Consider the following 17403-nt stretch of genomic DNA (forward strand, 5'->3'; position numbering starts at 1 on the left):
CAAATGAGCTGTGTTTTACACTTAGTTTTATTAGTTTACAACAATAACTACAGTGTAAAAGCAAGAGTATCAAAACTCACAGACCATCTGACAAGACAATATTTTAATGAACCTTTATTTCAACAGGAAGTCATTAAGATCCAGGCCTTTTTTTCCAAATGAGCGCTGCAGAACATAAAACACCATTAGTAAAATACAAAATGCAATCAATAAATAGTAATACAAATCAAACAGTTACCCCACTTCAAAATACATATTTGTATTTTAGGTTTCCAGTAAATCTTTCATTGTTTGCATGTCGATCTCCCTCTTACACGTACTAGCATTACCATGTCTAAAACTTCATATGGAACTGAGATGAGGAGAGGGCATGGACCAGTCACACATTAAAATTCATGGGAGTGTTAGGATGAATAGTTTGGGAGGGTAGTGGAGGGTTAACAGAATTGGGGGGGGGGTCACACAGTCTGGTGGGAACATATGACTAGTAAACATCAGAAAAAAAGTCAATTTCACCAGTAATTGATTGTTTTTGTACCCTTTATTTGGTAAGATTCAGCAATTTCAGGTAAATGAAAATATTGTTATGACATAATACCGGTAGTTAAAAACCTTAAACATTATAGTACTGCATGTATAACACTCTAAGGCAGGCATTTTATAGTACTTGTAATGCTCTGTCAGTAAGATTATTCTTCATATTATATTTAGAATTACTTAGAGTGAGAAGGACAGCAATAGAGAGGAGAGCAACAGGGTGGAATTAATGCAGACCACAATGATACACCATTAAAAAGGGACAAATGTTCTGAGATAGAAAGACAGGGATAAAACAAACGAACAAACGAAGCATTTCACACAAAGAAGAATTTGGAACAAAAAAATGAAAAAAAGAAATTCTCACGAGACAGGTACATAAATATAAATGACTGGACATAACTTGGATTCACACAAAATGGGAAACAAAAAATATATTGCGGTATTTATATAAAGACAAAGCACTGCATATATAGACTGTTTCAATATTTTGGGATAGTTACATTCATGAAAAAAAAAAAAAACCTAAAACCGCCATTCAGTCTAATTCCTCATCTGTCAGAGATGGTAACAGTCTGCAACCCTCATCAGTACATTATCAAACTCTCTCTCCTATGCCCCAGATCATCCAACATACAATAAATGGCCAGTTTATTAGGTACACCACCCCATTCACAAAAATGGTTAGCTCCTACAGACAGTGAATGTCATGGCCTGCTATACAAAGCAGGCAGACAGGCATTCAGTTACTGTTCCATTGAATGTTAGAATGGGCAAAACAAGTGATGAGAGGTCAAAGGAGAATGGCAAGAATCATGCAAGCTAACAGGCAAATAACGGCGAAATACAACAGCGGTGTGCAGAAAGGCATCTTAAACCACTGAACTCGTCGGTCCTTTTCACGGATGGGCTATTGCAGCAGACGAGCACACCGGGTTCCACTCCTATCAGTTAAAAACAAGAAAAAACAGCTCCAGTGGGCACGAGATCAACAACACTGGATAAATGAGGAGTGGAAAAACATAGCCTTGTTCGACAAATCACGATTCCTGTTGCATCATGCTGACGACAGAGTCAGGATTTGGTGTAAGCAGCAATGAGTCCATGGACCCATCCTGCCTGGTGTCAACGGTACAGACTGGTGGAGGGTAAAGTAATGGCATGGAAATGTTTTCCTTCGCACATGTTAGGTCCCTTGACATCAATTGAGCAACGTGTCCATGTCCCTAAGAATTCAAGCTGTTCTGGAGGCAAAAGGGTGTCCGACCCGGTACTAGATGGGTGAACCTAAAAATAAATGAAAAAAATAACTAAACTGGCCATTGAGCGTATATCTTGCTATATGAAACACCTCATATCGGTTAATGGCTTTCTCTCCTCATGTCAATCACCCTGTCCTTCAGAGTTATGGGTAGGTAGGGCGAGGGCGTGCTGCTGCAGCAGCAGTGCTGTTACTTGACTGGCTCGTTTCCGTAGCTGCTGCCTGTGATTGGCTGATAAGCTGCTGCGTCTCATGTGACTCTGATTCTGGGCTTGTCTCGTCATCAGGGCTGGGGAGAACGTACAGACCAATGACCTCCTGCACCTTCACCGGCAGCTCCTGAGAGACAGAAGGAATGGAGAGAGGAGAGGAGGTTAGATCAGTTAGATGACAATACACAATATGTTAAATATATCTTGTCCAAATGAATGTATCCTCCTCTAAGATATTTCCTACTTTGCAGCAGGCCAGCTGTAGGTAGTTAGCTTCTGCTCCTCGTAGGACTGTCTGCAGATCCAGCTTCATGGTCAGTTCATTGATGTGCTGCACATAGATACACATACACAGTCCTTAGTACTGTACATACAAACAAAAAGACAACATCATTAAGGAAAATAACTTCAAACACATTTCCAACAAACCTTCAAAATAGTGTTGAAGTCGTGGTCAGAGCCGATGAATTCCCCCCTCTGTGATTCCAGAATGGAAGCGGCCATCAGCAGATGGAAGTTTTCACAGGGCAGACGAGTCCAAAGAACCTAGTACAGAACAGTGCGCTCACTGTGTGTTTACTTACATATATTGTAAAACGAAGGGTGTTTTTTCCATATAGTGTGTAGAGCCTAGGCTACATGCAAGTGTTTCTAATGAGTAGTATCCACCCACTCACCTCCCAAAGGGACAGGATGTCCTCGAAGGAGAACTCTCTCTTAAACCAGATCAGTAACCAACGGAAACAGAAGCACAGAGAGCCACTGTCCTGGGAGTCTGAAAGAGAGACAACATAATAACATAACAATGTGAAGAATTTACTATGTCAATCGATTACGCATCCAGGTAGTTACATAACACAACTTGAGTTAAGGTAAAATATAATTGGCTGATTGGAGAATTGACTGCCTGATGAATGTCTACCTCACTGAGTAATAACACATTTGAGTTATGGTGAAGTGTGAGAGAAACACAGTAACTGAGTGATAGTCATTGTTTACCCAGGTAGTCAAGGAGCTCAGGGTCCAGAGCCTTCATCAGCAGGCTGAGCTGAAGGAGCTGTTGCTTCATGGCCTCCTGAGACTCCTCAAAGTTCTGGTGCTGAGGGCCCGAGAGAGAGAGAACATTAAAAAGTGTATAAATGTATAATGCTATGTTTTAACACTCTTATGTGGTAATATATGAGTATTTAACAAGAGAGTAAGGTGCTTACCACCATCTCCATAAAACCTGTCAGACACCAGAAGGACTCACTTCGTTCTGAGTGACAAAAAGGAGAGGAGCCAAGAGGTCACTCATCCCCTGGACATAGCCTGCAGGGAGAGAAAGAGAGAGACAACAGGAACCACAGGAGAGGAGAGTCAGGTGTGAGATATTAATAATAAATAAAGTTGAAATGTGATACAATGGCTTTGAACTTTCAAGTGTAAGAACAAGGGGAGTGGCTTACCCAGATCAAAGTTGAACATGCAGTATGTCATCAGCACGTCATTGAGAAGAGTCAGGCCTGGGTTGTCATTGCCAGAGAAGAAGGTGTTGTGTCTGTCCGTCCGACTCACGTCCCTTTCTGTCCAATCAAAACAACATGAACAGATAAGTAACAAATCATAAAATGTGTCAACCAATGAAGCGTGAGATCATGTTTAACAGACAGCAACACCAACCTATCAGGCTGCGGTATCCTCTGAGGAGGGAGTTCCTCATCTCCTGCTCTTCACTGACTGACTTCCACTGAACCTTCATTCTGAAATACTCATCTCTGAAGACAAGAGAAACACAGAGGGGTTGAGGAGATGAATTTACTCACTCCCGTTTAGACAACAGTCCCAGTCTGTGATAAGAGAGCCATAACAAGCGAGGAAGATAATAAGAGACTAACGTTTTCATCCTCAGAATGTCCTCCCTCTCTTTCACAGTACTATTCCAGGGATAGAAACCCAGCAGAAACTTCCACACGTCCTTCCTCAGGGATGGTGTGATACCCTAGGAGAGGAAAGGAGGGATGGTTTGAATGACAGTAGTACAGAAAACACATTTGGATGGAAGATGGTGTTCTTTACAGAGAGGAATTATACTGTACGGTCTTACCCCCTGAAGACCAGCTCTTTGATTTGCTGTGGGTCCTTCACACGCCCCTCTGGGTCCAGGAACTCCTCCCATTTGTCGAGAGGCTGTCCCCTGGTTACGTCTGGTTTAGGGCCAAGCTCCACCCCCTGGTACCACCAAAAAGAAAACTCTCACCATTGATATCGCCATCCGCATGTTACAGCCAACGCCTGGACGACGTCGCCATCCGCATGTTACAGCCAACGCCTGGACGACGTCGCCATCCGCATGTTACAGCCAACGCCTGGACGACGTCGCCATCCGCATGTTACAGCCAACGCCTGGACATCGCCATCCGCATGTTACAGCCAACGCCTGGATGACGTCGCCATCCGCATGTTACAGCCAACGCCTGGGACGACGTCGCCATCCGCATGTTACAGCCAACGCCATGCGTCGCCATCCGCATGTTACAGCCAACGCCTGGACGAGCGTCGCCATCCGTATGTTAACGCCAACGCCTGGACGACGTCGCCATCCGCATGTTACAGCCAACGCCTGGACGCGTCGCCATCCGCATGTTACAGCCAACGCCTGGGACATACGTCGCCATCCGCATGTTACAGCCAACGCCTGGACGACGTCGCCATCCGCATGTTACAGCCAACGCCTGGACGCGTCGCCATCCGTATGTTACAGCAAATGCCTGGACGACGTCGCCATCCGCATGTTATAGCCAACGCCTGGACGTCGCCATCGCCATCCGTATGTTACAGCCAACGCCTGGACGACATCGCCATCCGTATGTTACAGCCAACGCCTGGACGACATCGCCATCCATATGTTACAGCCAACGCCTGGACGACATCACCATCCATATGTTACAGCCAACGCCTGGACGATATCGCCATCCGTATGTTACAGCCAACGCCTGGACGACGTCGCCATCCATATGTTACAGCCAACGCCTGGACGATATCGCCATCCGTATGTTACGCCAACATCTGGATGATATAAAGTGAGGTCCTCTTCTCCATCTACTCCACAGATGTCAGGGCTAGTGATGAGTTTACATCTCAACCCCATCCCCCACTTACACAGGTGATGAGCTCAAAGCCTGGTTCGTCATCAGCTGAGGGGGCCCATGGTGGTCCTGAGGGCCACGGGGTGGAAGGGGGAATCTGGTGGTCGTAGAGCCCCTCTGAAGAAATTGGTGACCTTGGAGAATCCCCCAAAGGTGGTGGCATAAGGGTCCTGGATAAACCTCTGGAAACAAAGAGATTCATATAATTATAAACACACACATTAAACCTTCTCAGAGAATAGCACACACAAAACACAAGACTTACAGAGACGAGGTCGGAGCTTCCATCGTCAAAGAGGTGCAGCTCATCAAAGGACTGAGAGAGAGCCCCAGAGTCATGGGGATACGCTAGGAAGAGACGACCATCTACAGGTGATCTAAAACAACAGAAAAAACAGTCAGGCAGATAGTAAGAGACACAGACAGTGACAGAGAAGATATAGAAGCTCAGAATAAAAGAAAATGCTAGCAAGAAGGAGAGAGAGAAAATATGAAAAAGACACTTCAAAATGTATGTAGAAGGGGTTGGGTACAACAGATGCTAAACTCTACTGTTCAGATTCCAGTTAAATGCCAGTGAAATGCCTTGAATTCCTCTGAGGCATTGATCGGAGAGAGAGGGGAGGGAGAGCTGGCTGTCTGCTGCTACTCACGGGGCCAGGATGATGTAACGCTGCATGGCCCTCAACAGCTCCCTGGTGCCCCCCCTGTGGAAGTGTAGAGGAGGGAGGGGGTGGCCACCCCTGCTGGTAAAAACCATGAAGTTACGGCCCAGGGAGAAACGGGACCGTCGCAGAGAGTACAGCTCCGACAGAGGCAGGGAGAACGACCACTGGCCTGGGAACAGAGGGGGAGACATCAACATCAAGAATAGCACTATACACTTGCTGCAAACACACTTGTGAGTATAGCCTAGTATGAGAACTACAAACGCAGAAGGCAAGTTATAAAAGTCTACGTACTTGTCTCTTTGACGGGGGGTGCTCTCTGACTTGGTCTCTCTTCACTGTGCTGATGACTGCCCAGTCTGGCTCGTAGCCAGGGTCAAAGTTGGTGTCCTCCACCCCTCCTTCTCCATCCTAACAGGAAGACAGGCCGTATATTAAAGAACATGAAGAAAACAGAGTGATGTGTGTCACTAGTGTACTAAACAAGCGCTCACCTTTTTAGTGTAGAATACAGCAGCCGCATTGCGGCCCTCGTCCTCTAGTGCGCTCCACTCCAAAGCTGGCTCCCCACCCTGTAAACATAGACAAACACCTTAGTCTAGTCCAGAATAACATGTGATAGCCTAACACTAAGAAGAAAGGACATCCTGTATATGATCTATAGGCCTATGTGTTTGACTAAAGGAAACAAAACAAAGTTACTGATGACAAAGACTTCCACCAGGGATGAGTACACTTTGAATATGACCAGAATTGGTTTTCAATCAACCAATAATCATATTTTTATTTTATTTTATTTTTACCCCTTTTGCGTGATTATACAATTGGTAGTTACAGTCTTGTCCTGTCGCTGTAACTCCTGTACGGACTTGGGAGAGGCGAGGTCGAGGCCATGCGTCCTCCGAAACATGACCCCGCCAAGCCGCACTGCTTCTTGACACACTGCTCGCTTAACCCAGAAGCCAGCCTCACCAACGTGTCGGAGGAAACATCATCCAGCTGGAGACAGATGTCAGCGTGCATGTGCCCGGCCCATCACAAGGAGTCACTAGAGCGCGATAGGACAAGGACATCCCAGCCAGCCAAACCCTCCCCTAACCCAGTCGACGCTGGGCCAATTGTGCACCGCCTCATGGTTTCTCCGGTCACGGCTGGCTGCGACACAGCCTGGGATCGAACCCGGGTCTGCAGTGACGCCACTAGCACTGCAGTGCCTTAGATCACTGTGCCACTCGGGGGCAATATTTTCATATACAGTGAGCTCCAAAAGTATTGGGACAGTGACAATGTTGCTGTTGTTTTGGCTTTCTACTCCAGCACTTTGGACTTGAAATTATACAATGATGAGTTAGAAAGTTATCATACCCCCAAGACATACTAACCTCTCACCATTAAAGTAACAGGAGATGTTAGCATTTTTGAGGGGATATGATATTATGCCTCTAACTTTCATTATTCACAACTCATTAAGGATTATCCTTGATCATAATAGCATCCACAATAATGTGAGGTGTTTAGAAACATATTGTATTCTTATTTTACAATAAAAGTGACTCCAAAATGACAAAATACATTATTTACCATTCATTTCTATTGGGCACAAAATCTGAATCTAATCTGAAACACAACCAAAACAAACAGCAAATGCATCTAATAAATTTGTAGGTTCACACTTAATGTATGTATGATTGTAATTTAATGATTGCATGCTAAGAATATGGGACCAAATACTAAAATGTTGACTACTTTAATAAACATAAGTGAATTTGTCCCAATACTAATTTGTAACTCCTAAGCAGGTGAAAATACCCTAAAATTAAAGCTGACAGTCTGCACCTTAACCTCATATTCAATGCATCATTTCAAACCCAAAGAGCTGGAGTACAGAGCCAAAAAACAATAAATGTGTCACTGTCCCAATACTTTTGGATGGGTGGGTATAATTTGTGGAAGGTTCCAACAGGAATCTGTCCCAAAAACATTGTAAATAACAAAGTTGCCAACAAACAATGCATACAAAGTTGTATAGTGGCAGAATAAGATACCGGGTAGGGAGTGGGCTATTTCATTAAGTTTTTCACTTACCACGTTTTTACAAAAAATGTCTGCCCTCACTCTGGTAGTCTAGGGACAAACATTAAGAATAAGCTATGTGGTGAGCTGATGCCTATTCGGCAGATAGTTAGCTAGGTGAATTGATCATGCTACTTTGTATGCATTGTTTGTTGGCAACCTCCTTGTAAATTACTTAGTTTTTGGACAGATTCCTTTTGGAATGTTCCACAAATTATACCCACCCCTTTTGGAGCTCACTGTAAATATGGTGTCTATGGGAGAAGCCCAACTTACCCGTTCCACTATACGGATGAATCCTGGGATTGTGGTGTCCTGGTTGCTCCTCTTGGCATTGGTGTGAAGGTAAACCCCCTCCTTCTCAAACACCAGCTGTGTGACAAAACAACATATGCTATTAATATAATATAATTTGCTGTGAAAACTAATGGAAAAATGTCATGTCATGGATTCCAGTGCAATGAATCAGAAAGTGTGATAGAGTGGGAATAGGGTGGGGAATGACAATCATATGACATCCCAAAGAGGATGAGTTAGCTGACTTTACTGTAGCCTACAAAATAGAGTCACATGAAACTCTGAGTCACTCACACAGTGATTCCACCTGTGTGCCTGCCAGGGGTTCTCCCAGGTAGTGCCTGGTACTGGTACTCCCGGTCTATAGCTCCATTCCTGTGCATTTTATTCCTCTTATGTTACCATTTTTTTTTAACTCGGCATTGTTGGGAAGAGCTAGTAAGCAAGCGTTTCACGGTAAAGTCTACACCAATTGTATTCGTCGCATGTGACAAATAACACTTGATTTGTGTCTCTTAAACTGACTAAACCCAATTGGATAGATTAGCAGCTTCCATACAAATACAATATACCATCATATCTATCCTGAATATTACCCGAAATGTATAATCAATAATAATTTGCCAGATGTGACATAAATTCAGGTGAAATATTACATAAGCCATCCTCCACCAACGAACTGCTCAAACGTTTAGTTAGTTAGATACTGTAATCACATTCACAAGGAAGTTTACGATGCTAATTCTATGGAATGGGATCATCGGCCTCGGGACCCTTTCTTCACTGTAAACAGATCTAACTACTACTAGTAGCTGTTAGAGAACCAGCAGTGCTTATTGCTTTACATATTGAAGTCTGCCGTGGAAAATAGCACAGCTATGATGATATTTCTCGTGACTAATTTATTGAACAAGTAATATTTCACAGATAGCAAATATCCATTGAATCTGGAAATAATTATGAAGCTAGCTTGTTTGTTGTTATAACGTTAGCTAACTGTTACTGTAGTTACGTCAGCGTCCCCAAATATCACACGACTTTGTTGTGAAGGTGATAGTCTAGCTACAATGGTGATAACCGAGTTTATTTAGTTAGCGGCCCTTTAATACAGACCGAATCAACCAGATGAACAGAAAAAACTTCAATTTCAATACATTGCGCTTACCTTGTGACTAGTCTCAGCCTTTGGCTCCATTATTCTTCCACTCGCCTTTTTTTCCAAAACAAATGTCGTCAGAAAGAAGACTTCCGCTTACATAGACTGCACGGTCTATGTTATACGTAAGGCAGGTTGTCAGGAACATCAACCAATCATATGTGGTGGCATGTCTAAATTGGAATAGATACCGCGTTCAAAACAACGGGAACTCAGAACTCGGAAATGTCCGACTTCCGACTTCAGTGCGTTCAAAACAACAGGGAACTCGGAAAAAACAATAGAACAGTTATCCAACTCGGGAAATCGCTTAGAACAGTTCTCGAGCTCCGACTTTCCGACCACCGATGTCAGGATTTGACGTATTTTCCCAGTTGCCTTTTTAACGTGGCAAGAGTACCACGGTTGGAATCATAATGCCCATAAACCCTAGTGGTCAAAGCGGGAAATGGTTCCAATCTTTTTTCCACCATTGATAAATCACCTTAAAAACAGTTATCAAAACGTCACACCAGGGTAATCCTAAATGGCATTTGTAGTTCTTTATAATAGCCTCATTAGCGTTTGCTTTTTGGGGGGTAAATACAGGCGAAAATATTGATAAATCACCTTGTCCTTTTCACACAGTTATCAAAACGTCACCAGGTGGTGTGAAATAAAAATGATGTGACGTTTTGATGAAATATTTCATTTAGGATTACCCTGGTGTGACGTTTTGATAACTGTGTGAATCTTTCTAGGACAAGGTGACTTATCAATATTTTCGCCTGTATTTACCCCCAAAAAGCAAACGCTAATGAGGCTATTATAAAGAACTACAAATGCCATGATGATCTGGACAAGACTGCTGAATTGAGGCAAAGGTAAGAATCTCTGGATTAACTATCTAAATGTAGTAATTAATAAATTGGCTAAATGGACTTAAATGTCTTTAAATGGACAATTCTGTGAACTGTCTTGACACAATACCTGTTAACAAGGGTGTCAGCAAGCGATGATGTGCAGGAGCTTGCAGGGATTTGTAGTTTTGCATGATGTCCACCTTGATGGTAATTAGCATTTTCGAATCTGAGAGTAAATAGAGCCGAATATACTGATAAGTCTCCCTGTCCGAGGTTTACATGATTATCAAAACGTCACGCCAGGGTAAGCCTACACGAACACAGCCCTTATGTGTTTCTGTTTTTCCAAATGGGAAAAATTAATGGTGGAAAAACGATTGGAACCATTTCTCTGTTTGACAACTAGGTTTTATGTGTATTCAAATCAAATTGGTCACATATATATATTTAGCAGATGTTATTGCGGGGTCGAAATGCTTGTGTTCCTAGCTCCAACAGTGCCATAGTATCGAACAATACACACATCTTAACATAATGGAATGAAGAAATAATGAATATAACGACGAGCAATTCAAGTGGCATTGACTATTTATTTATTGATTTTTTTCTTTAACCTTTATTTAACTAGGCAAGTCAGTTAAGGACAAATTCTTATTTACAATCACGGCCAAACCCGGACGACGCTGGGCCAATTGTGCGCCGCCCTATGGGACTCCCAATCACAGCCGGTTGTGATACAGCCTGGATTTGAACCAGGCGTCTGTAGTGACGCCTCAAGCACTGAGATGCAGTGCTTTAAACCGCTGGAATACAGTATATACATATGAAATTAATAAAACAGTATGTAAAAAATATGAAAGTGACCAGTGTTCCATTATTAAAGTGACATGTGATTCAATGTACATAGGGCAGCAGCCTCTAAGGTGCAGGGCAGGGTACTGGCTGGAGGCCAGCTATTGATGGCTATTTAACAGTTTGATGGCCTTGGGATAGAGGCATAGCGGTTGAACAGGCCATGTCTCGGGTGGTGGATGCCCCTTGATGATCTTTTTGGCCTTCCTGTGCCAGGTTTTCTCGGCAGCGCCACTGGTGATGTTTGGGCAGACCGCAGCACCCAGTGGAGAACCCTGCAGTTGCAGGCGGTGCCAGTTGCCATACCAGGCAGTGATACAGCTGACAGGATGCTTTCAAATGTGCTTCTGTAGTTTGTGAGGGTCCTAGGAGCCTAGCCAAATTTCTTCAGCCTCCTGAAGTTGAAGAGATGCTGTTGCTTCTTCTTCACCAAATTGTTGTGTAGGTGGACCATTTCAGATGATCAGTGATGTGTACATCAAGTAACTTGAAGCTTTTCACCTTCTCCACTGCGGTCCTATGGATGCGGGTGTGCTCCCTCTGCTTCTCCTGAAGTTCACAATCAACTCCTTTGTTTTGTTGATGTTGAGGGAGAGGTTATTTTCTTGGCACCACTCTGCCAGGGCCCTCACCTCCTCCCTGTAGGCTGTCTCTTTATTGTGGGTAATCAGGCCTACTACTGTTATGACACCTCCACTGTGGGGCTCTATTCTTACAATATTTGTCAGTTTCATGTAATTATGAAAATGGCAGTTTATTAGGCATCAGTGGTGGTAATGAAATCCCAATGTGAATAGTGAAACACTTCTAACAAATGTGTGAGTGACAGTGAGTGTCCTGGTGCTGCCACCAATGTAGCAAAGAACAGAAAAATCAGGAAAAACAGAAGTGGTTAGGACAGTTTAGACAGGGAGGCTGATGAAGGCGGCTAGTGGTTGTTGTTATCTGTCTTCTCAAAGTTGCATCCCAGTTTTAGGACCCCTGTGTGGCACAGGGTCTGTAAGGCACTGCATCTCAGGGCTAGAGGTGTCATTACAGACTCTGGTTCGATTCCAGGCTGTATCACAACCGGTCGTGATTGGGAGTCCCATAGGGCGGTGCACATTGGCCCAGTGTCGTTAGGGTTTGGCCGGGGTAGGCTGTCATTGTAAATAAAAATTTGTTCTTAACTGACTTGCCTAGTTAAATAAAAATGTAACGTTTTACTCTCCTCTCTTTTCCTTCATCTGCACTGCAAAATTAGAAGACCGTTTAGGTGGGAATAATATGGAGATTGAAAAGCCTACCAGAAGCATTTGCTTCCATCATGTCAGATCAGTGAGGATGAAGTAAATTATACCAGTAGAAGAAACCAATGACAAACTATTGAGATGCAGCCAGCCCCAAGCGCGCGTCCAAAACAAGACGAGTACGAGCCCGCCCACAGTCACGTGTAAAACGTGCGTCTCGTCTAGCGTCTCTAAACAGCAACGTCGGAGCCTAGGGAGACCATTCTTGAGAGATAATCAGAAAGAGGGATGTTAGAACTAGAAAAACGCTTGCAACAGACGAAATAAGGAACTGAATGTGTAAGCTGACTTCTGTTCTTGCTGTTTATTTGTGTCTGTGTGTGCTAGTGTCTCTGCAAAGGCATGAAATGAAATGTGTTCATGTTGGGAGGAGAGTGCACAGGAGACCAGTTGGCTAGCATGTTAGCAAACAAACAACAGTCATGACATTTTCATTGAAGTGCTTTCCTGGTAGTAATAATCACAGGGATTACATTTAGAAACGAGCTGGGTAAATCTAGAGCAGGCAGTCACCCCACAAGGTTTTGGCAGAGCCAGTTCGTATGCTAACGAATGCATGAGATTGTGTGGGGAGGAAGGGACGACGACGCTGAACTGCGACAGTTCGCGAGACGTAACGACAGGTGGACAACGTCTTCCCACGATTAGCATAGGTCTATTTTGGAACATCCTCAAACTGCCACTGAGATATTGACCACTGAGATATTGACCATGAACTCAGACTGAAACAAGGCAGTCTGACATCAGAAAAGTTATATGGAATTGAAATGTATGTACAGTATTTGGATCTTGTGAATTTTACAAACTCAAGCATATATTTTGTAATCTAATTTCATGAAGTTTCATCATGCATAATTTTAGGATATTATTATCTGAATTCTGGTTTAGTGATAATCTAAATAGTGCCTAGCTAGTGACATCAGCTAATATTGCTATAATGACTAACAATTCAAAATAATTTTTGAGCAACTCAAGCTTTATTTCTCCATTTTGTTTTTTCCAGGTAACAACAGCAACATTTTCATTTTCTCTCCCTAGTTCTCTCAGGCACACTGACATTAATAATATTAAACAATCACCTTGTGCCTCTGAAACCTGCTTTATAACAACTAAGGATAGTTTTATTCTTAGCTTAAACCAAACCAGCAATAGAAAAAGGATACTAACATTTCCTCAGATTAGCCAAAAGCAGATTCCAAAAACACAACAACGCTCCAGCCTACAATCCAGTAAGAAAAAAGGTACATTTATCACAAGACCTGTTAACAAAAATATATAGTATTTAATAAACTGCTGGCTGAGTCCTACAGGTGCCTGATTACACTAACCTAAACCATTTTAACTATTGATCAATAAAAACAGTTACAAAGCATCTATACATTCCATAAAAGCTAGCCCTAATAAATTAAACACATCCAACAGTCATTGGCAGTCCTGTTTACCCATCATGGCCTCCATCACCCAATCATCTGACCCCGAGATCCCAGACAACCACAGAGAGAGCTGGCTGGCACTACTTGCCGCGGCAGAGGGATATTGTCAGAAGTCAGGCTGCGACCTGGCTATTCTTACAGCCTGTAAGAAGTTCTGGCCATCTGTAGTGGAGGGAGATGAGAGGAAAAAGGAGAGTGGCTTGCCTGCCGGAGGCCGGAAGTGGGATTTCTCCTATCACGTGTGGGGTCAGGGGCTTTGGCTGAGTCTTCGCGGCGCTACGTGGGACGACATTGCGGTGCTACACTCCACATCTATGCTAACGGCGCATAGATATACACGTCTGAGTGCAGGAGACGGAGGAGCTAAACTGGTAGTGGACATGCCCACTGACAGGGTGGTGAGTAGACTGACTGTCAGTCATTTTGTGCCATTCAATGTGGCTGTCATTCATAGTGCTGTGAGTGATCGTAAAGTTCTTAACTTCTCTTCCACAGGGCCTAACAGGTGAGGTGGGGTGGGAACCATCAGCCCCAATACCACACTCTATTCGCAAAGCTACCCATCAATCTACCACTCCGGGGCTGTCATTGGCCAAGCTGCTGGGCAGCATGGGAATGGAGAGAGGGAGCGAGAGATGGCTGTGATGATAGAGGAGGCTGGACGAGGGAGAGACATTCCTGGAATTGGGGACTTAGAGGAAGAGTGTGAGGAAGAGGAGGACATGGACGAAAGGAGCGTAATCTGAATGAGACTGCAGGTGAACACAGCTCTGTGGGACTATTTTTGTTTTTTAATCTTCAGGTCTGAATGACTTCCTAAATATTAATCTCTCTCTACTTCAGGAGTGTTTTCCATGGATGAGGACTCGCTGTCTCGTGACTGTGAACCATTCTTTGAGTCTGATGGAGAGGAGGAGAGCACTGATGGTGAGTGTATGTGTGTCGTAATATTAGTTAATGATGATCTAATGCTCTTAATATGTTCCTCCCCTCTGCTCCAGGCTCGTTAAGTGAGGACTGTCCTCCTCCCCCGCAGCATGGCCATGGGGCAGTCATTCTCATCCCGACACCCCAACCCCCATGAACATGGCCGCTCCCCCCCGTGTCTGTTCCTGTGTGGGGCTTCAAGGGCAACAGACCCCACCAGGGAGAAGGCCACAGTGGGGAACGGGTCAGTCAACCTTCATTTAAAAACATACAGCTCACTTCCTCTCTGTCATTCTGACACACATACCCAGTAACTGTCTCTGTGTTGCAGGCTGGTGTAGCTGACCTGGATCATATTGCTGCCAGCATGAAGGCCCTGTTGGCCCCAGGAGCCAACGACGGAACAGAAATGTTTGGAGGACTACCTCGCCCTCGCCTCAACACGGGAGACTTCTCCCTCAAACACTGAGCCAAAGAAAGTGAGGGGATGAAGGAGTGAGAGAGAGTGCGTGGATGAAAGAGAGCTAATTGATTGGCTGGCAGGCGGAAAAGTACCCCAGTGTATTAGCTAATCACTAACCCCAAATTTGGTAGTAACAACAATGAACCCAGAGAGGATTAACTGACATAACATATGCTTGTATACACACTAATATCATTTTCAACACATTACATTACACCCATAAACACTACAAGACAACTCACTACACACAAATTCAAATGTGCTCATAGTGACCCACTGTACTGACCAACATGGACACTAACATATTGAAATGTTTCTAACTGACACAGGTGTTGAATCTGTGGGACTTTGCCAAGTAGATTTGTGGAGGATGGGTCACTCTTCTAGAAATGGTTGGCTCTAGGGGCTTTTTAACATGAAGCCTGTAGCTTTTCAAATTGTGAGTGAAGGGCACCATGTCTCCATGAAACATGCCTTTTATACTTCTACCATGCCAATGAATGACTGACTGGTAGAATGATAGTACGTGTACAATCTCTGATATTGACACTATTATAATAATAATGTGTTGACTGTGAGAGCGAGAGAGAAAGCGGAGGAGGCAAACAGAGATGTATCTATCATCTCCCAACTTTTCAAAAAGCAGATAAATGTTTTAATTTGAGTACCTGTATGGTTTAAATTAAGGAACAACATCTGTGAATCAGGCTGTTGGTTCTGACACTGAATATTATTTGGATGCAGTATAATGGCTGTCCTAGAGAGGGCAGTTCAGATTAAGTAATATCCTGAACAGAAATAAACACAACATGTAAAGTGTTGGTCCCATGTTAATGAGCTGAAATAAAAGGTCCCAAAATGTTCCATATGTTACAAAAAGCTTCTCTCATTTTGTGTACACATTTCTTTACATCCCTGTTAGTGATCATTTCTCCTTTACCAAGACAATCCATCCACAGGTGTTAACTAAAACAGCAATATAATTGATGTATCTTAACAGGTGCACATTGTGCTGGGGACAGTGAAAGGCAACTCTAAAATGTTTTGTTTTGTCACACAGCACAATGGCCACAGATGTCTCAAGTTGAGGAGTGTGCAATTGGCATGCTGACTGCAGGAATGTCCACCAGAGCTGCTGCCAGAGAATTGAATCGTCATTTCCCTACCATAAGCCGCCGCCAACATAATTTTAGAGAATTTGATAGTACGTCAACCGGCTTCACAATTGCAGACTTACATGTAACCACGCCAGCCCATGACACTCCCACATCTGGCTCCTTCACCTGCAGGATCTTCTGTGACCGGCTACCGGACAACTGATGAAACTGTGGCTTTGCAGAACCAAATAATTTATGTCACAAACCATCTCGGGGAAGCTCATCTGCATGCTTGTCATTCTCACCAGGGTCTTGACTAAAGTAGGTAAATGCTAACCTTCAACGGCCACTGGCACGCAGGAGAAGTATGCTCTTCACGGATTCATTTCGGTATCAACTATGCAGACGCAGATGGCAGACATTGTGTATGGCGTCGTGTGGATGAGCTGATGTCAAGGTTGTGAACAGAGTGCCACATGGTGGGGGTTATTGTATGGGCAGGCATAAGCTATGGACCACAAACACACTTGCATTTTATCTAGGTCAATTTGAATGCATAGAGATACTGTGATGAGACCCTGAGGTCCATTGTCGTGCCATTCATCCACAGCCATGTTTCAGCATGAAAGTGCATGGCCCCATGTCACAAGGATATGTAAACAATTCCTGGAAATGAAAATGTCCCAGTTTTCCATGGTCTGTATTCTCACCCGACATGTCACCCATTAGTATATTTGGGATGCTCTGGATCGTGTACGACGGCGTGTTCCAGTTCCTGCCAATATCCAGCAGCTTTGCTGCAGCCATTGGGAAAGTTGGGGACAAATTTCCACGAGCCACAATCAACAGCCTGACAACTCTATGCGAAGGAGATGTGTCTCGCTGCATAGAGGCAAATGGTGGTCACACCAGATACTTTCTGATACCTTTTAAAGCAGGTGTATCTGTGACCAACGGTATGCATATCTGTTTTCCCAGTCATGTGAAATCCATAGATTAGGGCCTAATGAGTTTATTTCAATTTAATGATTCCCTTATATGAACCGTAACTCAGTAAAATTGTTGCATGTTGTGTTTATATATATTTGTCAGTGTAAATAGTTGAACTCTATTGTTTACCCAGTTGTATTTATTCATCCCATTTCATACATGACCATGGTTCAATCAG

The 17403-nt window shown here is 43.7% G+C and overlaps 1 protein-coding gene and 2 pseudogenes across 1 annotated transcript in view; 1 reads left to right on the forward strand and 2 right to left on the reverse strand.

Annotated features, from left to right (window-relative positions):
- The window catches only part of LOC118376123 (liprin-alpha-3-like), a 186229-nt gene that overhangs the window by 148131 nt on the left and 20695 nt on the right, over positions 1–17403 (reverse strand). The gene's annotated exons all lie outside the window — the stretch shown is intronic.
- LOC127930065 (TBC1 domain family member 17-like) lies at positions 523–9470 on the reverse strand (annotated as a pseudogene).
- On the forward strand, positions 13570–15702 carry LOC127930068 (uncharacterized; annotated as a pseudogene).

This window comes from Oncorhynchus keta, chromosome 5, assembly GCF_023373465.1.
Source record: "Oncorhynchus keta strain PuntledgeMale-10-30-2019 chromosome 5, Oket_V2, whole genome shotgun sequence".
Lineage (NCBI taxonomy): Eukaryota > Metazoa > Chordata > Actinopteri > Salmoniformes > Salmonidae > Oncorhynchus > Oncorhynchus keta.